At 40.5% G+C, this 25,516-nt stretch overlaps 1 protein-coding gene across 31 annotated transcripts in view; it reads right to left on the bottom strand.

The window, feature by feature from the left end:
* TENM3 (teneurin transmembrane protein 3) overlaps positions 1 to 25,516 on the bottom strand; it is a 2,195,833-nt gene that overhangs the window by 1,026,618 nt on the left and 1,143,699 nt on the right. For 30 of the 31 annotated variants that reach the window (XM_073341694.1, XM_073341703.1, XM_073341702.1 and 27 more), the window contains one exon: positions 8,987 to 9,050. The exons of the other annotated variant lie outside the window; for it this stretch is intronic. The gene's annotated coding sequence lies outside the window, so the exon portion shown is untranslated. The remainder of the gene's footprint in view (positions 1 to 8,986; positions 9,051 to 25,516) is intronic. 31 annotated transcript variants of the gene reach the window in all.

Below are 25,516 nucleotides of genomic sequence, written 5' to 3'. Positions count from 1 at the left end.
TTTCCTGATTTTTAAGGGGAAAGATTTACTTTTCCAAACCTGCATTACCTTAGTCTGAATTCCCTACTCTATATTTCATGCTAAGAATTACATTTTATCTTCTTCTATTCAACATTTTAAAAGGCTTTTCATTTTCCAGTTAGTCTATTTCTCTATGCAGTAAGTTTTTCCAATTCTTTTAATATGTTTATTCTTGTGCACCACATTCCTGTGGTGGATATTTGTTATTGCAGCCATAGGTCTATATGCACATATTTGAAATTTGCTTTTCAGTAGGTACCATTGCACAACATTATTATGCACTGGACTAATATCTGAAATACTCTATGGACAATTAGGACTACTCTGAATTCTGACAGCTGCAGCAGTCCCCTAAGAACAGCTTTGCTGACCCCTGTGCCACAGAAGTGAGAGAGCAGGAGTCCAGCAGTGCAAAGAGACCTCAGCAGAGGGATATGTGCATGTGCGTATATGTATGTGCACACGCATGTGCATACACACAGACTTTAAAGTATTTTCATCATTCTTATATCCCTAGTTTAGAGACATCATCTCTCTAGCCTCCCCTGAAAGGGATGATACTCAGACATGACTATTATTTTATTTTCTTAAGATTTTTTTCTTATTTATATTGTCCCTGATAGATATAACATCCCTGTTTCCCTTTCTCCTACTGCTGTGCTTCATTTTAGCATCAAGTACCACACAGCAAGCACAAGACATTCAGAGATGGGACTAGAACCCAGGTTTTCTGATGCTTAATCCTGTGCTTCAACAGGACTATGTTGAAGCAGCTCTAATTCCACATCATAGGGCACTGTATCTTGCGTTAGTTTCACATGGATCGAAGAAAGCTCTTAATGAAGTGCCCCTAGATGCGATTGTTCAGTAATGATGTGCTGTTGCTTTGCAGCCCCCTATTGAAATGTGCACTGTGAAGCCTGTAAGCTTTTTAGTATTTCTCTGGTTTGGTGGGTGCCTTTGCTAGGGAACCTTTCCACCCCCGCGACATTATCCGAACCCTCTCTGAAAGAGAGGTATAAATGTCAAGGATGTCATCCTCACAACAGGATTTTTAGTGTAAGTATGTTCATCAAACCAGAACACCCATTTAATGTTTCCTTCTCTATCATCGTGTCCCTTAATTCCAGCATAAAAACATAGCCAGCAGCACTGGAACAGTTCCATCTTACGTGTACTCTCTGCTGAATTGGGAGTTTTATGTAAGAGGACAGTTCTCTGTCTGTTTCACGGGGGATATTTTCAACAAGAATCTTGTTTTAGTTCTTTAATGATCTTAATTCAATCAGCTTGTTGAGACTCTCAACATACTGACTGTTCATATTGTGACACAGGACCTTATAAACAGAAAATAAAAATAACCAAAAGTATGTATTTCAAATAGTAAAAATATTACTGGTTTATGATTACATACCCAGCAAAAATATTGTATAATGCCACCCCATCATCATATATGAAATGACTATAATGTAAAGTTAATATCCAAACTTTAAAGGGAAATTTCCATTTACTGCAAAATCTTAGAGCACTCTGTCAACATTTAGGTTGTCAGTCAAATCTTGCTCAATATCTAAGCCAGTACAGTGAGATTACTAGGTGCATGGAGAATGCAGCAGAGATGGGGTGGGGGGTGCGTGCTAAAAAATGTACCTACCTGTAACTGTTGTTCTTCGAGATATGATGCAGATGTGTACTCCACCTAGTGTACCAGAGCCAGAGAACTTTGCCTAGCAACACTCCTGCCCTGCATCCCTAGCTCTTCCCCCTGACCATATGCGGGCAGTGCTCCCTCAACCCCCTCGGTTCCTTTGCCCCTAATGTCAGAAGTACAGACTCTCATGCAGAGGGGATGGAGTATAGGTCATGGAATACATCTCTGCATCACACCTCCAAGAACAAGAGTCACAGGTAGGTAACTGTTTTTCTTCTTTGAGTAGATGCAATCATATATTCCACTTAGATCCTTGGTAATCCCTGGCAATTTCTCTAGGGTGGGCTCCCTCCTTTCACGTTGCAGGAACAGATTAATAGGTTAACATTTGGGGAACCTGGAAGTAAGCAACAGGAGGACACTCTGGGACCCCTGAATAGGTTCTTGGGGTAACACTGGTGGCAACATTATTGGTACCAGACTCAATGGATGCCCCATGGCCAGAACCAGAGTTGACAACACAGGCTGTCATTGCTCTTGGAAGGTTACCGGTGAGCAGTTAGACAGACCTGGGGCATGCTGTGTGCCAGAAGGGTTATGGTGTCAGTCGGCAGTCTTTTTAGAAGATGAGGAGGAGTTTTCCCCAGCACTGGAATAGTCCTGATTTGTTTTACAAGACCTCTTCCTCACTGTACCAGAAGAGGGAGAAAAATCTCTTTTTCCTCTTGGGGGAAATGCCAGAGCCTGAGCACAGAGCAACATCGCTTTCTAGATCTGAAGGTGACCGCTGATCAGACAAGAACCTTGGTGCTGAAGCAGACCTCATGGTCTGCTCCAACATGTGATGTTTCAGCTGCAAGTCTCTTGCCACCTGAGTCTTTTGTGAATGACTTGCACATGGAACACCACTCTTTAATGTGTTCTTCACCAAGACACAACAAGCATCTCATGCGGGGGCTGCTGTTGGGTATGCCCCCCACCACATGACAGACAAGGCTGAACCACACAGGGCAGCCCATCTACTATTATACTAACACTAAACTTAGCCTAAGTACTACTAACTACATACAAGAAAAAATTTCTCAATGACACCACCACACAGAACTCTGACTCTAGCAATGGGTCGTGAAAAGGAACTGAGGGGGTTGAGGCAGTGCCATCCTTATTTGGGCAGGGGTGGAGCTGCAGGGCCAGAGAGCTGCCCCTGCGGGTACTGCTAGGCAAAGTTCTTTGACTCCAGTATGCTGGGCGCACACACATCTACATGAAATACGCAGCTGCATCTACTCAAAGAAGAACCTGGGTTAACAATTTTTGAAAATAATGAGTTAAAAATATAAACCTTAAAAATACAGGTAAATGTGGCTGGGGGATCTCCAGACACCAATTCAGCAATCAACCTTTAATTTACTATACAGTTAAAAGAACCATTATGTGTTTCAGAGTAACAGCTGTGTTAGTCTGTAATGGCCCACCTTGATTATCATACACATTGTGAAGAGAGTGGTCACTTTGGATGGGCTATTACCAGCAGGAGAGTGAGTTTGTGTGTGGGGGGGGGGAGGGTGAGAAAACCTAGATTTGTGCTGGAAATGGCCCAACTTGATGATCACTTTAGATAAGCTATTACCAGCAGGACAGTGGGGTGGGAGGAGGTATTGTTTCATGGTCTCTGTGTGTATATAATGCCTTCTGCAGTTTCCACGGTATGCATCCGATGAAGTGAGCTGTAGCTCACGAAAGCTCATGCTCAAATAAATTGGTTAGTCTCTAAGGTGCCACAAGTACTCCTTTTCATTATGTGTTTATAAAGCACTTTGAGATCTTCAAATGAAAGTCATTATTAATCACTGGCTGCCATTAAAAAGTCAACATTCACCAACAGTTAAAGTAGTAACTGAGCTATCACTTATTTAAAATTTGAATTCTATTGGAATACTGTTTTGTGGTAAGCCTCAGTAAACAGATTTTTAATTGCCCCTATTGTAAAGGGACAGTATTGTTTATGATAAAGCATACAAAATTATTCTACATGGACTGATTCTGATACATTTAATTGGCACCCATGCCTATGAAGTTTTTTCAACTTCTCTTTTCAAGCAACAGCTCTATTGTTTCTTGTTCAATGCGAAAGTACAGCTTTATCCCGACCTGTAATAAAAAGGGATTTTCCACTCAACAGATTCCATGTCACTAAGGTTCCGAATGAGTTATTGACTAACTGGTCAGTTACATGCCCTTGTCTAATTTTGACCTTTTCTTCTGTTTTTTAGGAAGAGAAGCTTCTGCTCAGTTTATGACATCTTTGGTTAACGCAGCAGCAGGAGGCAGTACTGACAGGTAAACAGAACCCAAATTACCTAACAGTAAAGTTGAAAAGATCTGCTTTATTAAAAAATAGACCAAGATTAATTTTTAATTCATTCTAATCCTAATGTTTTCCTTTTCTTTTTTTTTTTTAAAACAACAACAAAGTTGTGGTCAGTGAAAAAGCAGACACTAGCCAGAGATTGTGGCTTGTGGAAGAACCTCACAAATGTCTTGACTGAATGCGTTGTCAAATTCTGTTGTATAATGATCAATTCTTTGACAGATCATCTGCTCATTTCATCTTCTGCAAGTCCAACTCTACACATTTCTACTGTTCTGCCTTCACTATAGCGTTTCTTGACATATTTTTGGCACTGCAGTCCTATATTCCATATCCAGATAAAGACTTTCATATTTGTCTGTTGCTGTTATGAAGTATTCATGGAACTGATCTTCCATACAGATTTCTCCCATACACTGTTTCAAAACCTGAACTTTCTCAATTGTGCAAAAAGCATCCAAGTCAACTCTGCAAAAAGTCATTGAAGGATGGCATTTACCAACTATAGCACAACCTTGAAAACCACTAAACAGAGACAAATTAATAGGGTTTTTTTATCTAAACTCGTAAACTTGTGGCATCAGAATAGATGTTAGGATTAAGAGTGGTAGCACTCATTCCCTCCAGGCCCTCAGCCATGCCTTGAAAGTTCTGATACATGACTATAATCACTTCAGTTCTGAAGTCCAGTCTGTTTTTGAGGTTTTAATTACTCTGTCAGTTTCTATGGGGCCTTGCATTCTTTTCATCATATTGTCTTTTTATGAAATACCTTCAACACATTTCTCAATTGTTTAAAGATTTTTTTAAAATTTCCATTGTGAATGTTTTCTGTCAGACAAAAACTTCACAATATAATAAACATGGAGCAGAACTATGCAACCCTAAAACACTGGGCAAAGTTTATATACTATGGATAGAAAATTGTTAACTGAACCCTCCCTTAGGCTACCTTCTTTTTAAAATAATTTCCTAATGCTGTATTTATTCCCATGTTACTTCTCCAATACTATCATAAGAAGTTTGGACATTGTTTCAACATGGCTTTTAGCTTGTTGGATATCAATTGTCTTTGAAGTAAGATTACTGCTCATATATCTTAGTATCAGATTAGGCTGCGGCACTTTCAGTTCTCATAAATTAAATTGAGTAGGGAAAGCTCAGCACTTGAATGGGAAAACTTCACGGAAAACCCAGGTGCAGTATTAAGTGGTCTTCGCAAGTTATTTAATGGCACTCCTCCTTCTATTTCACTGTCACTATGACAGCCTGGTGCTTGAGGGCACACTGCAGCTATCTGAATGAGATGTAAAGCCATGCTGCTGGATATTTTAGTCATTAAGGATCTTTTGATGATGTGTTGAGACCAGCATACCATTTCCACAACATTCATGGCATTTGGTGCCCAGGGTTCAGAGAGACCAGGTCCAGGTAATGAAATGTAGCAGCATTTTCTAGATAACAACATTACAAGGTGAGTAATAATGGGGTGACAGAAAGGTATGAACTTCTTATTTACAATGGTGTCACATCAGAATAGCAGATGATATCGAGTCAGGTCCCATGGATATCAATAATGGGGCTAGTATTATAAAAAACTATCTATTAGTGACTTGATAACTTGAGACTGATTAAATTTGGAGATAACAAAAAGCTAAGGGAGACAGCAAATACAGAAGGCAGAAAAACACAGAACTGGATCTGAACAACTTGGGGGTATGGTCAGGCCATTAAGAAAGCAGATTTATGATAAGAAATTTCAAGATGATACATTTTGATCCAAAGTCATTTTCCTTTCTTCTCCCATGTGCAGAGAGTCCACAGTGCCCTTAACAATTGCATATGAGATGTGTGTATGGAGTGGGGTCAAGGTGCCAGGATCCATTGTAGGGGAAGCCACGCATTTGCACATTGTGTGGTAAACTTCTAGCATTGCCATATGCAATCTTTGGGGGCTGAAGTACAGCCCTTTAACCTTGTGGATAGGAAAGGAAAAGAGCCCTCCAGCACTTAGGGGTTGCTCTTCTTCTGCTCTTCTTACTTCCACACTGTTCCCCAACCTCTTCTAGAGCAGAATATGAAAAACCCAATGTAGGATGTACACACATAGAATCTCTCACAATGGCTTGATTCCATTTAGAAAACTATGTGCAGATCTAGCCTCCACAAATTCAAAAAAATATATTGAACAGGGAGAGATCAAGGGAAAACAACTACAATGATACAAGGTCTTGAGAAAATGATATGTCAGGAGAGAGAGGATAACGAAATATATATTTTGCCTAAAGAAACTAAACTAAGGGCACAAACAGCACATAACACTATAAATACATGAAGAAAGAAAGACCAATTCACACTGGACATCGATGTTCACAGAAGGGCAATGGGCTGCAGTTGAAATGAATGAAGTCATTGTAGTAGATACTAGGAATAAGCTAGTTGCCGATAATACTGTGGTCAAACATCAGAACAGTAAACCTTAATGACCATGTCACTATATGCCTAGCGAAAGATTTGATAAATTTAAGAAAGGGGAGAAAAAAAACCTCTTTCATTGAAGCACGGACCTGAACTAAATCAGTCAAGAAGTCTTTTTCAGCAAATTAATCCCTAGTGTAACTCCACCAAAATCAATGCTGTTACATCAGAGAAGCATTTGTCCCAGCATAACCCAGCTTTCCTCATAATCTGTTTTCACTTCCTCCCTTGTCCATGCCTGTAGACAACAATAGTATTTTACCCACCTCTCAGGCTTGTAACCTCAGTGTCCTTTTCAACCCCTCCCCCTCCTTCTTATAGCCTAGCTCTGACTAAATTCTGCCCACTTTTAATAAAAAATCAAAATGTATCCATAATGTTGCCCACATCTTGGTTGTGTCTTGCCTTAGTTTCTGAAACTGCCTCTTCTCTGTACTCCCCACATCTCACCTCTTCTCTTTCTACTCTATGCAAATTACTGGCTTTCAAGTAACCTTCCTCTTCTGCCACTCAAACCACATCCTTTCATTCATTCATTCGCTTCCTCTTGTTAAAGCATCAAATACAAAGAATTCATTCTCATTGTCAATGCACTGTGCAATTTTGCCATCACAATCTCTGCTCTCATTTCTTCCCAGTTTCCCTCTTCTCCCTATGCACCTCCCAAACAGCTGTGATTACTGCTCCCTTTTTGTATCTCTCAGGTTTACACCTTCTTTTCATGACTGGAAAATTTCCACTCTCTATAGAACCTCCTCTTCCTTTTAAAAACCCTTCTTTAAATCCCACTTCTTCCATGTGTTGGTCATCAATGATCATGTCTAGAGCAGGAAAAGAGAATCACAGAATCATAGAATATCAGGGTTGGAAGGGACCTCAGGAGGTCACGTTTAAATAATAGGTCATGTTTAAATAAAAATGTCAGCTAACACATTGTAACTCATCTATATTTTTTACACACTAGTGTACATGGGGATTAACACCTTTAAAAATATGTTATCTGTCTGTGACTGACCCTAAGGAGGAACACAGGAAAGGAAATTGGTAGTTCTCTACACAACTATGAAATATTATTGTTTACATAAATATAACACCATAAATGTACACAGATCTTTACAAAATGGAGAGTAAGACACAGTCCTAACCCACATATCTTGTAATCTATTTCGGATAACAGCTCGGTGGTGTGTGAAGATATTGTTATGAGCTGGATTGAGGCTGGGTAATTCTTTGAGGCTGGCTAATCACGTCCATTAATTTAAGATTGCTGTAAGAAATAGTTAAGCTCCTTTATCAAACAATAGCAACCTTCACCCCAAATGTAGGCAAATGTCACTGACAAGAACAAAGGCACACATGAGGCCACTCAGTAATTTGAACTATGTGGGCAGAGGGGGTTTGGCGGGGTATTGTTTTTAGCAGGGAGATGTGTGTGTGAGAGAGAGATAGGAGAAACACCACAGAAACAGACGGAGAGAGAGAGCAGAAAGCCAGATGCAGCCTGAACAAGCTGTGAGAGCGTGGCCCTGGGAAAAGCCTAGAGACAGTTTTTTGGGCTGAGTGCTAGCTGAAAGGGGCTTGGAACTGTGAAGAAAGAAACGATCCCTGCTGTTTGATTCTTCCTGTGTTCAGGGATACAGGACTTTGTACATTCCTCGTGAATAAAATGGATTTTATCAAAGGTACCAGACTCCAAAATTAATTTCTCCTCCTAATAGAAACAACCCACAGGACCCCAAATACAACTAACTGCTTGGGTCAAAAGGAGTAAAAATACCATTGGCCACATCTAGTCTAGGAAAACAGGTCATGTTTAAAAAACCATTAGCTATGTTTTAACTAACACATTTTTAAAACACTAGTGTAGACAGGTTTTAGCAGCTTTAAAAATACTTCAGGTGGTTGTTGTCAACCCTAGGTTCAGGGGCTGAGATTTCAAAGCTGCCTAAGGGACACATTCACAGACAATTCACAGCAGTAGAATGTAGTCAAGTAAAGATTCATAAAGTGGCAACATGTGAATGTAACCAGAATCCTATCCCCCTGCCCATGCATATGATAGCCACTGTGAACAAGAGAACAAACACATGAGAATGTTACTCACGTTGTTTAATGCACTACGGGAACGTGGTCAGATGCTACAGTGATAAATATAGTATAAGAGCCTGTACAGAACAGAATAGAACTAATTCACAAATATGTTCTATATTTTGTAGGTATTGAGTGCTTATCACCATGATATTTAATGATTCATAGCCATGTTCATTCTATTTTTTTACCTTCATACTTTTTAATTTTTAACCCACCAGATGATAAAATTGGTATTTTATTATGATACTATTATTTTATTGATTGAGCTTCTGCTACCAAACTTCACTCCCAATAGCCAATTTGTGAAAGTTCTGGAGACTCATATTACAACTTCCTTCATTAGTAACCTATTTCCAAGTTTACATTTCACTTACCAGATTGCATCAACTGTTGTTCTTCTCTTGGAAAAAAACTCTCAGATTTTTAAGTATCAGAAATCTAAAATAAAAATAAATAAATAAATAAATAAAATTAGGAGCCTTTACACATGAAGTTTCATTAAATTACAGATGCATGTGCATCAAAACACAGAACAATTGAGATACCCAAAATCGTGACGTGTGTGATAGAAAAATCAGCCTGACTTTTTTGTTGTTGTTGTTACTTGGGGAGGGAGATTTTTTTTCTCGCATTTGTTACAAAGATTACTTTGTAATAGAGGAGAACATCTATTAACTGCCTAATTTGCATAAGCCTTCTGCTACTCAAGCTCTACTAAGCCTTAAGCATTTAACTCTGAATTATCTTACTCACTATTTTCCAGCACCATGCTTACTATTAGTTCTCTCTCCTTTTTTCTAGGAATATTTGAGGCAGCAACTGCCCCATCACACTGGTAGAGACTATCCTCCATGAAGTTTTCTGGAGTGATTGAGGTAAAAATAAAAATGTTCTGATATTTCCCTGCAGGAAAGTGGTAGTAGTTTCCTTGGCTTAAATAGGCTTTAACTACATCCCACAGAGCAATGCTTCATAGTATATTATTAGAGTGATCAAAAAGGATCAAAACACATTACTACGAAGAACTGAGCATCAGCCCATGTTAAGCTGTGCTTTGTGTATTTCTCATTTAAACTTTCCAAAATACGGAGTTCCAATACATATTTTTGTTTGCTTTTGCAAAATTTAGTTTGTTTACTATTTGTTCTCTATATATGCATTTTAGTTATATCGTTAACTAGTATATGCTAGGCCTGCATGTGGCATTTTCAAGTCCTTTGCTACAACAGGCACTAACAGAATTTGTAATATGAAATCTGCAAATTCTGTGGCATAAGGGGAATGGACCAGCATCAACCCTCATCCTGGATCTACAACTAGAAAAGGAGAGATATTATCCTTCGATCCTGGACTAAGTCTGTGCTGTGCCCCAAATTCTGCAGTTGGAACCTGACTTTGTTCTGGTTTCCAAAGCTGTGGAATTCTATGGATCCTAAGTAAATGATTAAAATCTACCAACACAATAATCCTAAACCATTTCCAGCCAGTGGAGAAATAAAAACTCTTATAAACAAAAAAGTAAAAAAGCAGTATCCAACAAAATAGTCTGAAAACATTCATAAAGATCTAACCCTTTCTATCCAAAACTGTAACAAATGAGGTCCCATTTCTTCATTAAACAAAGCAGGTGACTATTTGGAATGGAAAGGTAAAGCATGAACATATTTCACTGTAACTACTAGGCAATTTCTCTGTCCTCAGATTTTCTACAGTGGCTCATTGTCTCACAATAATCCTTCCTCCAATAGTCATACATAGTCCAATAATCCATCTTTGTTCATTACCAAACTTGATTTATTGTGGGATTAATCTTCCTACAGATAGTTCAAAGGACTGAATTATAGGTTTAGCTATTATGTGTGAAATTCTCTGGAATACCTGGAACTAAAACATGTTGGGCCAGATTCATCTTTGGAATAATTCCATTGATGTCAATGAAGTTATTCCAGGGATGAATTTTGCCCTTTAACTTGAAGACAATAAAAAGTTATCACATTCCAAGCATCCAATTATTGTTCACAATGACAATGTGTCCCATGGTTAATCAGCCTCTGTTTATGTATTTTTCCTGTTGTCAATAAAATTGCTGACGCCATCTAACTATGAGTTGTATTGATCTCATTCCATCATTTAATTCAGAAATTTGAAGGGTGACTTTATTAGAACTGGGTGTTAGATATGCTAACTTCTTATGCAGAGCTACTCTTTTTACTGTGCTTCCTGGCTACTCAAAAATGTTATTTTATGCTGTTCTACAGTGTAAACTGTGACAGGACTCTGGATATATTTGGGATCTTAAGGAGACATGGGAGAGAGACTGTTGATGTATGTCTGTGCTGTTGATGTGTCTTTGTAAAGAGACTTACTCTTGATTTATTATAATTTTGCATGTACAACACAGCATGGTATCATTTTATACCAATATTTCATGTGGAATTTGAATAGCCGCAGTTAGTTCAGATTTTTCCCTTTTAGAATGAGTGCCTATGTGCAAAGCAATAACCACGAATGACTAGCTAGGCAAGACAATATTGTTCAAAATAATACTGCATAGATATACCTTCAAATTCTAGTTATTTGTTTTCAAGACATTCCATGCCAGTTCTTCAAAACCAGCCAACCATATTGAGCTCATAAAAGACCAGATTGCCCCTTGCCCTTATGCAGGTGCAAAAATTGGGAAATGGGCACAAGTAGTTTTTCCCCTTCTTCTCCCTCTTCCCTCCGCTCCCTTCCCCCCCAAAGTCCCCAGGATCCAGCCACAATTACAGACCCATTGCTCTTATCAGCTGGTCATCCCAAAGGAGGCCAAAGGAGTAAGGACCATAGCCCTCTGCCACATCTGCACTAGGCAACAGAGCAGGGTAAGCTTCACCCTCTTAAAAGGTGATGCAATAGGTAAGTTACCTCCTCTTGCAAGGAAGATACATTGCATCCTTCAGGAGAAATAAATGTCCAGAGCTCTTTATGGAGCTCTCCCACGAGCATGACATAATTACACTGTCCATAATTACACAGTCTGGCCCAAAATATACACAAGCAAAACTGTTTATTGAGCAATTATGGACTTTGCATGATCTAATGTCTCATTGCTCACTCACATACCTATTTGGTGGAGATGAAATGTATGTGAGCGAATTTTGCAGGCTCAATTTAGGCACCATTTTCTGTTGGCATATATACAATATTTCTCTGCTTTTTTCACTTGTTTTTGGCCATTTTTTTCATACATGACATTAAATTAATCTAGTATAAACAAATATCAAAATCACCACAGTTTAACATTTTATCAAGAGTAATTCATGCAATGCTTAATTTATAATGTAAGAGGTGCCTGGGCTCAAGCAATTTTTTTACTTTCATAACTGATGTGGCAAACCCAGAGGTGCTGGGGCTAGGAACTGCCAAACGTAGAGGTGTTGGGGCTCAGTCTTGGCAAGCGCTGGCACAAATTAAGCACATATTTACATATATGAAAAACTCAGGTGACCTATGCCATAATGTCCCACCTGTTGATCACTTTAGATAAGCTATTACCAGCAGGACAGTGGGGTGGGAGGAGGTATTGTTTCATGATTTCTGTGTGTATATAAAGTCTGCTGCAGTTTCCACGGTAAACATCTGATGAAGTGAGCTGTAGCTCACGAAAGCTCATGCTCAAATAAATTGGTTAGTCTCTAAGGTGCCACAAGTACTCCTTTTCTTTTTGCGAATACAGACTAACACGGCTGTTCCTCTGAAATATGCCATAACAGGAGCACAGTGTTAGGTGAATATGATGGATCACACAATACCATTTTGCGACCACCATGTTTCATTTAAGAGAGGGCTCATTCTAATTTTCAATAACTTCAGATGTTCTTAATCATATGGCAGTGCTCCATAACTCCTGAAATACAGCACATGGGACTCCTTTTGTTAATGGACTGATACCCGCTTTATTCCATTTGTGCAGTATATTGATTAGCAAATTAAATCTCTAAAAATTAATGGAGGTTCTGCATTTCCAAATGCACTCAGTACATCTTTCACAGCTTACTTACAGCAGGAATTTAAAAGGTCTATTGCTCCTTTCACACCAGTATTACTCTGGTGTTGCTACTCTGTGCCAAAGTCTTAAATCAGGTGGAGCAATGCTGGATGCAGACTTATGGAGGAGGGCAAAGACTACTACAACAGGTCTATGTCATATCTGGAAATCCTCCTGCACCATGGCCCATTGAGTTGAATTTTTATGTAACCCCCAAGGAGATTACATAGATTCCTGGGACCCTATCTGCCGGCAGCTCAGGGAAAGGCACGCTGTCCCTGGTAGGGAGGGGGAGCCAAGGCAGACTCAGAGTCTGCTCGGCAACCAATAGGGAGTGAGATTCCCCTCCCAGGGAGTTGAGAAAAGGGGAGAAGCCATTTTGGAGTCAGTCTAGAGCCAGCCAGGAAAAGGGCAGGACTGGCTGTGTGGGGTACTGGTGAGCCCCAGGCCTGCATGTAGGATTCCCCCTGAGAACAGCCTCTAGGGACCTGACAGCAGATCCCTCAGCTGGGTTTTTCCTTCCCCACTGATAATTCCCAATTTGTAGAGTTTGCTGGGAAACTTGCCGAGCCAGGCTGAGTTCGCCCTCCAGCTCCCTAGGTGAGACCAGTCACCACATGGTCAGCTCTGCTCTGGCTGCTAGTCCAGGGAAGCTGCCTGCGGAGTGTGTGGCTGGAAGCTGGGCTAGGAGGCTACAGTTTGGATGTTAGTGTAGTTGTGTAACCTACACCTTGAGCCCTGCACCCAGTGGTGAACTGGAGCTGGTTTGCGCGAACCGGTTGTTAAATTTTCAAGCTGGTTTAGAACTGGTTCTTAAAGGGGTGGGCAAACTGTGGCCCGCGGGACCATCCTTTCCGCCCCGCCTGAGCTCTCGGCTGGGGAAGCTCCCCTGAGAATTTTTACTCACCCAGTGGCACTCCGGGCCTTCGGTGGCACTTTGGCGGCAGGTCTTTCACTTGCTCCGGGCCTTCGGCGGCACTTCGGTGGCAGGTCCTTTAGTGACGCCTAAGACCCGAAGCGACTGAAGGAACTGGTTCTTCAGCTTCTGGCAGCTCATCACTGCCTGCACCCCTTTGTGATGAGGGGAAATCCTGGGACCGACGCAGCCTGATTCCTGCCAGCAGAGAGCAGCCCCTCTACAGTGACTGAGAAGTCCAAAGTCATCTTCAAACCTGAGGATCATTCATGGAGTTTGTGAGTGCACCATCTTTTAGTTAGTCAGGTAATTTGTTTTGGGGACCCCCTACTCCCTGAACTGTGTCCTCAAGCCAGGGAGTAAGCATTTGAGGATTTTATAACCTGCTGTATATTATACCTGTGGAGGGATTTACCACCTTCTCCCACTTGTGAGTCCTTTGGGCTGTACTGAACCCAGTCAGCCACATTGCTAAACCACTGCAAAGAAGAATTTTGTGGTTATAGTCATCAAGCAAAGTATGCATACCAACGGGACACTAATTTTACATTTGCTACATCAAGTCACAGGTATTTTCAGTGTGGGCACCGGTGACCCAAAAAATAGTGTTTCATCCTGTTATGTTGTATTTGTCTCCTGTTTAATATAATTATTGTGTTGAATATATTGTATGTGTTTGTGTTATTTCTTGGAAGTCTCCAACTGTCTGGCAAGTAAGTGGGGATTACCCTGTAGTTAGAATTTTCCGCCCAAGCTGCCCTGGTCACCCTGCCAGGAAGGAGCGAGGGGGGGTGGAGACACCGCCAAATAATTTCATAGGAAAAAAGAAAGAAGATACACCCTGCTGAGTGGGTAGTGGGATCCAAAAGAACCCAGACCTGTAAGTGGACTGGCATTAAAGGAGGTAACCAGGTGGAGAGAGGGCGCTACATTTAGATGCTTTCTGGCAAAGAAAAGCCAGAACACACAGGAGAATCTGTCACACTGACTTTATTGGAGTTCTGATTTACACACATGTAAGAAACAGAAAAACCAGGCTCAAAGACTTATGAGCACTCTGAGCTGTCTGTTCTCTTATTCTTGCTAAATTGAGGCCTTATATTCTCGCTTTTAGTTATTCCTCAATTAAACCATACTTGAGGTACTTCATTTGAACTATTCTCTGCCCCCCCAACCCCCAGATTCTAGTCTGCTAGACAGCCATTCACTAATACAAGTGTTTCAAATGGGAAACGTTGGTAAGCTGATGAGGCACAGTTATAAAGCAGACACAACTGCATTAAAGTTTTACATATTTGTTTACTAGCAGAATGAGATGAGATAAACAGAACATACAGCAAGGAACTGAGGATTAAAAAAATAAATCTCTCCTGAGACTAACCTAATAACTTGCTCCAAAAGCTCTCATAAATTATTAGCTTTGAAATCATTCAAAGTGTCTGAAACATAGTATGTGTCACTGATGTACTTGAAGTTCACCTAAGAAACTTGTATCATCAAAATGTGCCGACAAAAACTGCCAGCAGCTACGCCACCTTGCAATCAATCACATATCTGTTTCAGAATTATAAAGTGTCTGAGAGCTATAATTTCATCTGCTTCCAGCTGCATACATTTAAAACTTCACATTCTTATGGAGGAAGGAAAAAGACTGAAAAGATTTGTCAGCTCTGGTGCCCTCCATCTCATGATCTCTATCTTTAAAGCACTTTCAGAAAGTCTTGGTATGTTTTTTTAAATTAACACAGTGCATAGAAGGATACATATTTTAAATTTTAAGGTGAATTTTTGTTTGTGAAAGGTGACAGTCCCAGAAATATAGGTTCTCTATTTAGTCCAGGAAGAGAGAGCTTGGATGACAGCAGTGCAAACACCTCCACATTGCCCATTCACTGATATGACAAAGTCCTCCTGGATGGGCCACTTCTAAGGGTGAGGGCATAATCAGCCTCCATGCCCATCCAATGCATTTCCATATTGTACTGTGCACCACTGTGCTAAAATCACAGGAGTGACATCATATATATTAATGCATCAGTAACAACAGCACGTATGACTAAGTAAGGGTTGTTGGGGATAGACTCACTAGAAAATTTAAGTCTGCCTTGAGGATTTTTATTTGCAGATATTTTAAATCAATACAAATGGCACAGGTAATTGATCAATATTTTCATCTGTATATAATAATTCATGCTGACTTAATCTCTAGAGTCCAGCCGGGTACCTGGCTTCACATCTATAGTGGAGGCACAAACCCAATGGCATCAACACCACCTAATCCTGCTCCCAATGAAATCAATGACAAAACTCCCATTAATTTCAAAACTACAGGATTGTAGCAGTAGTGCTGCAATACATATGTTGTCCATACCCTGTCCACTCACCCACCTGCTCTGTCCTCTCCACATCCATGGCAGTCTCCAACTTGCACTTGTCTATAGATGCACAAGAGTGTGCTGAGCAAGAGCAGCAGCAAATAGAGTTTTGTGAAGTACTTTCCCTAATCTTGTGACTCTGACTGCTATCTAAAAACTACTCATTAACTTCATGAGAGCCAACCAGACACATGTTAAACATCAATATAAGAAGGACAACAGAGGAAGCATCTGATCAGGTTTCCTCCCCAACAGGTCCTTACACCAGACACGGCTACTTGGCCAAGCACATGGAAAATTGGAGATGTGGCTTTAGTGCTGCCACTAGAGATGATGGTGTAGCTGGAGTGAGGCAGAGGTGTAAAAGAAGGCAGAGAGGCACTTATTTGCTCTTTTACCCCAAGGGGTGGGGCGGGGGGGAGACTGGGAACTACTGCCTTCTCTAATCCTACCAACATGTCACAACGTGCCTACAAAAACAGGACAATTTTCTTAATTCATGAAGAATGAAACAAATATCACAGAACAAGTAGCCAAACATGAAAGGAATATTCTCATGAACCAGGTCCACCCTGTATAATGGTGAGCAAAGTGCTTCATTTCCATGTTGAGTGTAATACAGGAAAGTGATCTGTATCCTAGGCATCAGATTTTTCCCCCTCCCTCCCACCTCGCATTTCTCCACATGATTCAGAGTACCAAAGTGCTTCCTGTTCTGAGCTACAGGACACATGCTGGGTGCAGCTCTTGAAGTGAGCTCAGCAAGGGTCGGAAGCAGGCAATGCTGTGAGCTAATGGAAGAATAATTTAAAGTGAGCTTAGCTAGTTGGGGGTGGGAGGGAAGGACCCACATCTAGTGAAAATAAGATTTGCTTTTCTTGTTTCTATTACTTGCTGTTGGAAATTTCAGATCTTTCATTTCAAAATCTGTTTCGAATCATGTCTGGAATAGTAAAGTGTGTTTAGCTTTTATCTGTCACTTTTTGATAATTTCTATTAACCTTACTTTAAGAGTATTGATGTTAACTCTACAAAGAATAATTAAATGCAGTTAGGAACAGTAATTTGGAATATTTTGATTTATTATTGTAGAGAGTTCCATACATTATTTCAATCTTTCTTTTGTAGTAGAGAATACTGCATATTCCTGATTAAATTCAAGTTTTTATGATATTCCCCTCTCATTTTTTTTATACATTCACTGTTCCTCACCTGCACCCTAAGAACATGGTTACTTACTTCAAAGGCAAAAAATGTGTAATAACATAGCTAGTTTACTTGGCTATTACTTTACAATGGCTATTAGCCAAGACGGTCACGGATGCAACCCCATGCTTGGGGTGGCCCTAAGCCTCTGATTCCAAGAAAGGAAAGATGGATTGGATCTCTCCAAAAGTGTCTTGTTCTGTTCAATGACTCTGAAGCTCTGGTAGTGGCCACTGTCAGAGGCAGGATACTAAGCTAAATAGATCATTGGTCTGACCCGATGCGGCAGCTCTTATGTTCTTTCTTAACATCTCTGTGTGCACAAATTCCATGGATTATGGTGATTTAGGATTTTGTTTTCTGCATCCCCTAGGATACATTATTTAATCGTAGGAAACTAATGAGTTTCCAGAGACTCAATGGCTCCAACCAAATTTCCCCTTTTTCTAATTCCTAACTCTTTGCTGTAACCTACACGGTGTGCTTTCTAAATCCTTAGTACTGTAAAAGGTACTGCAGCTTTTGCAATGTAAATAACTGTACACTGTTGGCTTGGTTAAAGTTGAAGCTGTACAGAAAGTGAGCAGCATTCTGATTAAGGAAGGAAGGAATAGACAGAGGACATCTCATGTTACCTGTGATATCCAGGTGACACATTTACCCCTTGATTTATGTACCTAATTATTTTCTTTATTAATTTTTTGGTGTGAATTTAACGTTCCTCAACTGTACCAGTCTATTTCAAACCTGGGATGGTGGGCACAGCCCATCAAAACAATTAAAAGTCTGCCCCCCTCAGATTAGAGAAAAGACACAGAGTCCAGAATTTAATATAGGAGGGACAAAATATGAAAACAGGAAGCTGGTTACAGGTTATTGAAGCCAAAAGAGGGATCCAGCTGTGGATGCCAAGCAGAGAATGCCAGGCTGCACCCACTGCTCTAAGAAAGTCAGTGGATGGTAAAAGTCACCAGAGTTTTAAAGAACCCCACCCGCGCCAACTCAGCCTCCATCTCCTTAAATAAGTTAATGAGGAGGTCTCAGGACTCGGTGGGGCTATGTGCAGGGAGTGCATATAAGAACAGGTGTGGGGAGAAGCGTATTCAGAACCTTAATAAGCAGTTCTGGGGGAGATGGAAGTGGAGCTGCAATCCAGTGCACTGCAGATACGTGTACCTAAGGTCTCCTACTCATACCAGGAGGGGCAGGTGATGGGGACTGTAAAGGGGCTAGCTGGGGCTCGACCCTCTCCGGGACGGAGGGGAGCCATAGCGACTCACTACACACAGCTGAGGATTGGGGAATTAGTTCAGCCGCGGAAGTCTTCCCTGGCAGCTCTTGTGGAGCCAGAAAATAAGGACAGTTATGCTGGGACCCGAGGTCAGGGCGGAGCAATAATGACTCAGGCCCTTAGGCAGGGCTGCACAACAATACTATAGCAGTAGCAATATAAACAGTAGTAAGTCCAGGCCCTAAGTCAGGGCGGGGCAGTAATGAGTCAGGAGCTCAGGCCCTCAGGCAGGGCTGAGCGTAACGGTAGGCCCAAGCCTCCAAAGGGTTTGGGAGAGGGGGAGACTGCCACCCACTAGTTGGGTGGCAGGGGGGATGCAGGCCTTCCCACTCCACTGCATCCCAGCCCAGGGACCTAGCAGCAGTAGAAGACCCACTGCTGTGTCAGTGGGAATCCTGGCCGCAACACACTGACATGGGCTCTGGCAGTGCTACAGCCAGACTAGGGATGGCTGTCCCCAGGCTACTTCCTTACTCCCCCTCTGGTGGTACCTAAGTCATGGTGGAGTCCTTCGGGGGGTCCAGCACTATGGGTTCCTCAGGGTACCAGGCGAGCGGCAGGCCCGGCAACTCCTCCGGGTAGCGGTCGCAGGGCAGGTCTGGCAACTCCTCCAGATAGCAGTCGCAGGGCAGGTCGGGCCATTCCTGGCATGCACCTTAGGCCGCAGGGGCTTCCCAGTCGCGGGCCAGGCTGGAGGCGGCTGGCCTCCCCAGCGGCTGGCCCCCCAGTGAGCTCTGAGGGCGAGCCTTTATACTTCCAGGTCGCTGCCTGACCCTCTGGGGGTGGGCTCAGAGCTCCCTAGCTCCGCCCACCCCAGCCTCCGGATGGGCTCGTCCCTCTCTGGGGCAGCGGGGAGCCACACCGCCTCACCACAGGGACATAACGTTAGAGTTCCTTGGAAGTTGTTACATAATGGACCTGCAAGCAGTTCTACACAATCACTTGTGGCAGAACCAGCTTCACCACCAGCCATGGAAAATGAAACTCTCCAATAATCCACTGAACAGTTACGATACCTGCAGCAGCAATTCCCCATGCAGTTCTATCAACATGCCTCAATCCTGATCTTGAGGGATCACTTCTAAAAGTGAGAGAATTCTTCAGTCCTTGGTCTTTTTTTTAGAATCCACCAACAAAGATGTCAAGTAGTGCCCGCTCTGGATGTTTTAGTGATGTGGACATTTGTCCCAAGAGAATTGGCCTGAGACTGAATTTAAGGAACAAAAGAATGTGCATTTTGCAGTAGATAAACTATATGACTGATGACGTTAATATCCTGTTTATAATCCTTCCATGGGGGGAAACCCCCTAAGATTCTGAACACAAAGATGAAGATATTCTCGTATTTGATGCTTATGGTGGAAGTGAGATTTTGAAACCTACTAACCAAAATTAGAAAGCTCTGTAACATTTGAAATTTAACAATTTTTTTAAATAGCAAAACATTTTCAAATCTGCAGAAAAGTTTGGCTTAAATTGATCTGAAGGACCTGTTGAAGACTGGGGGGTCAGAGGGGAAGTTCTAATTTTATCAGAACAGGATAGCCAATCTGTAGTGAGCATGACATTCAAGCAATATAAGATTTTATGGGGCCCTTTGTAATGGAGATCAAAAATAGTCAGCATGAGGCCTCTATTTCATTTTATTGATTCCACTCTCAATCCGCTAAAGGTAACATCTCCACTTCCTTCCACAATTTCATCTGTTTTAATTAGTTGTTTTGCTGTAGTTAAACATTCCATTTCTTTTCACACCAGATATAGTTATTGGCAGGCTAGCAGCCACTAGTCATCACTGTTGGATTTTTGGTTTAACAACGGGCCTTTGTATTCAGAGGGCTGTGTGTGCTATATTCTATGTTTTGCAAGACATAAAATATTTCTGTAGCTGCCTAATAGCCACCTATTATTTAACATATATAAATTGCAGGAAAAAGCCTGGTTATTTTTGCCCTGTAAACAAAGATATATTTTAAGAGATATTAGCAAAGGCCATGATCATGGATTGGGATGTGCTAGCACAAATCTCTATTCTCATGCAATTCTATATACATACAGAGGTCCACAGTTGTGGATGAGTTGTGAAACTAGAATGATTTTTGTTTATGGGTAAAACCGTAACCTCTGAGGTCAAGGGAACTTGCTGGGGTACATCATCCCACAGTAGCGGACTTGGATGCAGGACCAGGGCCTAAGCAGGTTACAGTGTGAGCTAGAGCCACCTCCTACATTTAGGAATAAAACACTTAGCAATTCACAAACTTCTTCATATAAAAGAGCTTTCATATTCTCAGAAAAGGTACCATAGCTGAATTATTCCAAAGATCATTATATTTGAAAACATTTTTTTCTTTGAATCAACAGACATTGCAGATCAATTTCCCTTTTACAGTTATGCCTGTACTGGGAATTTCATTCATTCATTCATTCATTCATTCCTTTTTTTTTTTTTAAACTGCATAAAAAGGAAGAAACAACATCTTATTTCTATTTAGTGATTTGAATGTCCCCTTAAAATCCATTGCTGTTGCTTGGGTTAGGAAGATGTTTGCATGGTAGCAGAGTCTGGAAAAAGTCTTTTCAAGGATCCTGTCCAAGGTTCGGTACTTGCTTGTCTAGCTCAGCTGAATAGGATTTGAATTAAGAAAAGAAATATTGTATATATAAGTAGATCAAGTGAGAACACTACTTGGTTAGTACAGCTATAAGCAACAGTCTAGCAGCCTTTTCTTCACTGTGGCAGTGTGCTGATGAGAGATCACTTCCCAGGATCATTACTGGAAATAAGTTCCCTAGTAAAAATTAATCTATTGGTGCCCACATTATATAAGATTTCAGTTATTCATTCATCTTATTTATTACCTAATATTTGTAGGGCTACTTAGTTGTCTAGCTGTCCTGCCTTTAAGAGGTATGTTTCTCTAAGCATCCAGAAAGAAATAATAGTTTAATACGCCTTAGCCTGATGTTTAGGATGCCGCTTTAAAAAAATGTAATTGTTGTTTTTTTCCTACTCCACTGCACAAATTAAGAAAACAATTGTACACAAGTGTTTTTTCAACTTGCTAAGGTTAGTGAACTATTAAAGAGAACAACACTTAATGTACTAGAAAGAGCAGATGAATGCAATTCTTTAAATTACAGTAGTATGAGCCCTGTGAAAGTTAGCTTTTGAATCCTTTTTGCTGGATTCCAATATTTTATAGCCTTTGGATGTGACCTTTATTTCAGCTTGTCATCGGGAAATGAGGAATTCTGTCTCCTGTACTGTACAAATAGAATTTAGTTGCTTTGCTTCTTTAACTTAAGGTAAGACTAATGTCATTTTCCCCATTTTTTGGCCCTAGAGGAAAGATGAATATTATCCAAACCTACTGTTCTCATCCTTGTCACACTGAACTAGGATAAACAAGTTATAAAATGCTAGTTTTAACAAAGTGCAACTGTTTTTTTACATTATTCTTCGATATAGGTTCTTAAACTGCACCCATCACTTTGGTATTTGAGCACCTTGACAACAATCAAATACTATTTTGGACTTCATTTTCGAAGATTTCAAGCCACAGTAAGCCTGGTAAAGATAAAATAGTTTGTCCTGTCAATCTTCAATGAAATTAAAAAATTGGATTTAAAAAAAAAGTTCCCATAACACTGGCATGTATGTTGCCCTGAATCATCATGCAGCACTGCCAGTTACAATTTACATTTACTAAAAAAAGGAAGATTGAGAAATTTTTCAATATATCATTATGGATAAATTTCACATCCATGTCGGCGAGGATTAGAGAGCTGGAATGAACATACTGCCTCAGAAAATGTTTCTGTTTAAGAAGCAGTATCAAGTTCAGCCCTTTCCACAGACAGGTCTGCAGTCTTGAGAAAATTATCCCTCTGCCCCCATTTTGGGGGTCTGGGCTTTTAAATTGATTATTCACTTATCTGTACCCTCTCCTAGTGTAAGATGGTTTTCACACTTTTGAGCTTTTATGGTTTACCTGTAGGATTAAATAGTAACTCAAAAATGCTTAACCCATTTTGTTTTCTTTGAGTTATGTATCAAGTCATTTCCATTTTTGTTAAAGGATGTTCTAGCTGTCCTTTTTTACCAATACGCAGTAGCTTTTCTTCATGTTTGAGGTTAAAAAGTGCAGTTTGATCCAAGGAAGGCAGTTATGCACAAGAGACTGCTCTGTACTAAATGAGAAGGTTTTTCATGCAGGGCATCCCTGCCTCTTGATTGGTGGAGTAAGGGTCTATGATTTATTATTTAGCATCACTTTCATACTGTATGTGAAATTCACAAGTTTTTAAAAATAAAAATTCAATGTAATGTGATTTCAATCATAAGAATGATCTATGTGTTACTGTGTGTATGTGTGCATTTCCATCTGTAAGGATAGATTTAGAGTGCCCCAATCCACACCCTTATTCAGCAGAGCTACTTATGGGAATCTGAAGGTTTGGACCCATAATTTACACCACTACAATCAAAGACATGAAGACTAACTACAGGCTGGGATTATAATTGTTCACTTACTCAACACATCAACAAATACTTCTGCATCATGGTGACACAGTTTTCAGATGGGCTATTAAGGACAGATTCTCCACTGCCTTGTGCTTTGTGTAGTCATTTGTGTAAACCAAATGCAAAGTGGGGATGTAAAAATTACCAAATACAAATTGGGGGCCTTTTACATCTACTTTGAGGAGGACAAAATGAATACACAAGGTGCGAAACTGTGGAGAATCAGACCCTTTCATTTCTAAAAACAGTAATGTAGTTTAAAACAATATCAGACATCCTTTATCAATAATCAGAAGTAAAAGTGTTAAATTGAAATCAAGCCTAGCTGAGGAAAAAAAATCCAAGGCCTACACACTGTGCATCCATCCAAACTTTTTAAACACTTTAAACACTCATCTTTACTTGAGTTAACCTCCTTTCTCTCCAAAAACATTACTCTTACCACACGAATGGCAAACTACTGTGCAACTGTAGTACCACTCCAGTCAACCACCCACAAGACAGTACACAAGCATACACATCCCAACTCATCCAGCAGCTGCTGCTCCAGCTTCAATCCTAGAGCCTCTTTCATACAGCAGAAAAAGTCCTGCCAAGTCTCTCCGAGAGCTCGTAACCAGGCCAATGTCCTCAATTATTTGATAAATCAAAGAACTGTTCAATACAGTGGGGCTGATTCTGTTCTCACCTGCACTGTTGAACTCCAGTGGGTCTGATTTTCTTTTACACTAAGCGTCAGAGTCAATTAAATCTGCACCCATTTTATGGCCCCTTTACATTGCAAGAGTGGTGAAAAGGGGCTGCAGTGTAAATAAGAATCAGACTCTCTTGACTTCAGTGTACTTACTCCTGATTTACACAGCTATAAATGTGAGATCACAATTTACCTAGCATCAGAACACAACTACAGTTTAGAGTAGCAACATTCGTGGAGTATTTAAGTGACAGACAGTATTAGTGAAAAAAAGTTGTGGAAAGTTAGAAGCATTTTTTAGGGATCTACCCCTTTCTTCATCACAAAATCTGAAAGGTGATGCAGACACAAGAAAATGAATACAGGCAATGAGATTTAACAAAGCAGCTGGCTACACAAGATCTTCTTGACATGAATGTTGAAGCTCAATGTTTGAACAGCTCAAGAGGCAGACTGCAACTTTGATAAACAATAGGGGTCTGCCAAACTGAGTCACGGTAATTATCCATACACAGTCAGTTGCTTTTCAACCCTGTTATGAGTCGGGAGCACATGTTTGAACACTTTGCTTCCTGCTTTCTCCTCTTCTCTAGACCAATCTTTAAGGTTTTATATCTGATGTGCTACATTAAAACATGCTTTGAAAAACATTGTGGACTGAACAACTGGTTACCGTTTGGATTCTAATTGCCAAATTCAAATTTCTTCTAAACATCTGATGTTGGGAATACAACTATTTAGCTCTAAATTAGAGCTGTGTGAGCCACTGAGATGCCCACTGCTTGGAGAGCCAGGACGAACACAGAAAAACAAAAAAATATCTTTAACGGCCCCCTGTTCTGTTCCATTATTAATACCCCTCTCATGTACTACCCCAACAGAGTAACGCTCTTTGATGATTTTATCACCAAAGGACATTGCTGTGATCATGTAAGATGCTATGGAACCACAGATAATCAATCAAAATGAGAAAAGCAGATAAGGCAAGTTTCTGACTTTTTTTAAAGTGAATTTAATTCTCATTAAAAATGAGAGACTGACAGCTTTTGAGATGGACATCACCTTCTCTACAGCATGGGCAGAGGCAATACAAACTAGCCCACAATATTCGACCAGTGCACCACAGCCCTCTCCTGAAGTGACCACCTACATAGGTAGAGCAGTCCTGTATCCATAGACCAATTATTCAAGTCCTTGACATCTCTTGCTGGGATACCCAGCAAAGGAGGCTACTTAGTTCTAATTCTGGTGGTGTTTTTGTGATATAGATTGACTGGGAATAATACTGAGGACACCAGATCATTTCATATACTATAAGCCACTTAATCAGCAGATGGTAATACCCCTTGGTCACATCCAACTGGGTCATATTCAAACTGGTGACCTCCTGTACTGCAGAACTTAAAAGCTTTACATCCTAGATCATCTAGATTTCCAGAATTTTTTTTTAATATTTCAAACTAATTCAAGTTGATTGCCTTATGATAAACAGCTTATGGTCTGTGGAGGCATACTGAAGGTATACAATATATTCAGGCTTTCTGTGGACTATATGAAGTGTGCTTATATGACTAAACCAGGTATAATCTTGGTTGTGTATGGGTTGTGAGATATAGAGGTGTAAGAGAAAACTGACAGATCTTCCTTTCAAAGCAAAGATTTCTAATAATTTTCTTTGTCATTGAATAAAAAAGGTCTCCACAACTGAATAAGACCCTATTTTCTACTCTTTATACCTCCAACATCTATTCCTCTACTGTGTGGTTCCCAGTGCATTATTCAAACAAAAGCAGCTTACACTTTTGAGGGTTTAAATTACTTTGCAGTTTGGCATACAGTGGGTCCGTGTGAAGATTTTAAATTC

The sequence above is a fragment of the Lepidochelys kempii genome, chromosome 4, assembly GCF_965140265.1.
Source record: "Lepidochelys kempii isolate rLepKem1 chromosome 4, rLepKem1.hap2, whole genome shotgun sequence".
In the NCBI taxonomy this organism is placed as follows: domain Eukaryota; kingdom Metazoa; phylum Chordata; order Testudines; family Cheloniidae; genus Lepidochelys; species Lepidochelys kempii.
The sequence above is the reverse complement of the archived record's forward strand: the minus strand, read 5'-3'. Positions and strand labels throughout refer to the sequence as shown.